We start from the raw sequence: 3,000 nt of genomic DNA, 5'->3' as shown, positions 1-3,000 counted from the left end.
GCCCCGGACCAGCACAAAGGCTGCACCGAACGGCAGGAATATATAGCCCAGGCTGGTTTGTGCCAGGCAAGTCAGCTCCCTTCATTGCTAATAAATAACTCCCCATGGTCTTGCATTTATAGGGATGAAGAAGGGAAGGGGAGGAAGCAGAGCACAAGTTGTTGGCCCCTTTGCCTGCTTGGTGCGTGGTTGCCGGAGCCTTGGAAAACACTTGCACATGCTAAATCTTGCTAAGGCTCAAAGAGCTAATTTTAGTCCTGCTGAGCTCCAGGCAGCCACATTCAAAGGGGTCTTTCCCCAAAAGACGAGGGGGTCTCACCCGAATCACCCGACGCTCAAAGCATCTGCAACAAAGAACGGGCTGGGAAAAGGGATTGCTGTTCACAGCCGGCGCAGCCCTTGCCAGATAAATCAGATGCTGCTGCTGCTGGGATGGGTTGTTTTGGCGCGCCGGGGCTTATTGTTCGAGCGCCAACAACTAAACATGCACGTGCATGTGGTATTTTTAACCTGCAGTTTAATTGCAAGGGGTTTCTCTGTAGTTTAAATGGAAATTGCTGTGCTTGATTAGCAAAATATATGTTGAGTTCATTATCGCCCCGTCAGGCACTTCCCCTGTGCAAACAAACTCCGGTGGATGCGAACTCCTTTTCTTCCCACTAGTGAGCAGTGGGAAAGTCCTTCTGATTATTTAGTAGAGTTATTTCCATCTCAGACCTCACCAACAAGGTAGCCAAGGGCTGTTCGGCCACCCAGCTCCACCATCTCCCCCTTAGTCCTCTGCTCTGCCGCAGCTGGGACCCACTGTGGTCCTAACCCCATCTGCACCAGGACCGGAGGGTTTTTTTGGGCTATTTCCCCAGCTCCTGAAGGGCTGAGTTTGAAATCCTGTTTCTCCTAGAAAGCATCTGGCTTGCGACACAGGTCAGAGCCTGACACGCAGCCCTACCCCTGCTCCTGTGAGCACACGTTAATCCAGCCCGTCAGGTACTGCTCTTCATTATAGCAGTGGGCAAAGAGCATCAAGCCATTCCATTATATGGAATATAAGCAACTTAAAGGAATTTTTATATTCTTCTAAACTTGGGAAAAGAGGCGAGGACTTAGCAGGTTTAGTTCCCCAGCCCACGTGGGCTTTTATCAGCCTTTATGAAGTATCAGCATCGAGTTTTGGGAGGAGGGGAAGTCAAGGGAAGAGACCCCGCATGGCTGCGTGCTGCAGGTACAGCCGCCTCCCGGGCTCCCACGGAGGAGAAAAAGCGTTTCCTTAGAGCTGAAATAAAGTCAGACGTGACCGCCGAGGTCCTGGAGATGGGCACGTGCAACACAGGTTTGGATCCAACGTAACAAAGCCGTGACCCAACCGGCAGTGCCTCTCGGTGCTTTTGGCTGGAGCCTTTGCCCGACGACCGCTCACGCAGCCCCCCCGAGGAGAGGGCCGTTAGGGAGGGAAGCCCCATTTCAACCAGCTAACTCAGGGCAGTTGTTTTTGGCAATAAAAATGCAAAACAGGCAGTGCCTTCGCTCTCTATGACAGCAGGAACCTGGCTTAGGACATAACCTAAGACTTGGGTCCAGCCAGAACTTCTCCTCCTCACCTCCATCTTACGCTTCGGAAACCACTTGCTCTTTGCTGACAGACCCTCCCTGTTGGTGGCTTTTGCGTGTCCTTAAGGGTGACAGGTTCTGAAGAAGTTCATGACAGGAAGCATTATTTCATCGCTTCATCCATTCCTCCCTCCTGCATCCTAGCCCTGAGGAACAGCACCAGCAATCCGGAGCAGGTTACCCAACACTGACACCCCCTCATCGATGGTTTTTGCATCAAAACTATTTTGGGGCAAAGCTTCTAGGAAGAGGTGCAGGTCCGGGGTGAGGCCAAAGCTTCTCCTTTCTTACAGTCTCAAGACCACAGAACACTGCTGTCATCCAACCAATGCAGTTTTACTCTAACAAGCGTATAAAGCCTCAAAATCTTAACTAACAGGTTTGAGTATTCCAAAATTCTACTTTTCACCTGCACAGAAGAATTCTTCTTGTATAGTAGGTTTTTCTGTATATTGTTTCTGTATGTACTGTACAAGTAACTTATTCTTGAATAATGCAATTTTACCATAATATAAAAAAATCTGCTCTTAATAAACTGTTTTTAGAACTCGTTTCTCACTTTTAGTCTTTAGTCCGATTCTCTCTAGGTGCCTGGATACTATTTTAACAGATACTTTAAGGCTGCTAAAAGACAGAAACTCCCCCTTAGGAATGAAAAGAAAGCCGATAGCCTATGTGACAAGCTGTTCCTTCTCAGAAGACTCATTCAAGGAGTCCTGCCCCAAGTCACCATCACCGTCTGCGACGGTCTCATGCCCCCTGCTGCCCACCTGAACATGAACTCATTACATTTTACTGCACTGCTGACCTGGAAGGATTAAGACAGGAGCTGCAGCAGTATTTGTATTCCCCTGTACGTTTTTCACCAAGCCACGATGGGATGTAACAGCTGTCCATGAAAGGTTGTACATACAACAGCTTGTCCTGCCTCTGAAGAGCAACCACAGTATAATCCAGTTTAACCAGCATCATCTTTTGGTTAGCCATCATTTTGCTAAGGAATGCTTACCCCGATTTCTTCCTTTCCTTCTCCAGCAGCACCATGTCGTGTATAGTTTTATCATGTTAAGCCTCAAGGCCCAGTTGTGACATCTTCTGTGACACCAGCCAGAACAGTGCAAGGCTGAGGCATTAGGGAATAGAATTAAAACCTGTACCGAACTTCGGATCTTGAAACGTTTGACTTAGTATTGCAATGGCCCTGCAAGTCAAATACGACCGATTTGGTTTCATGGCGGGGGGACACACACACGATACGGCAGCAGCACACGACAGAAACACAGGGCAAAGCTTACCTGACGCTAAATAAAACATTCACTCCACTGTGGATTGAAAGCTGGAGAACACATGAAAGTAAGATTTTGGTAAAACAAGACACAAATACTAAGTAGG

The sequence above is a fragment of the Fulmarus glacialis genome, unplaced genomic scaffold (genome assembly GCF_000690835.1).
Source record: "Fulmarus glacialis isolate BGI_N327 unplaced genomic scaffold, ASM69083v1 scaffold1971, whole genome shotgun sequence".
NCBI classification, from domain to species: Eukaryota; Metazoa; Chordata; class Aves; order Procellariiformes; family Procellariidae; genus Fulmarus; species Fulmarus glacialis.
Note: the sequence above shows the minus strand (reverse complement) of the source record.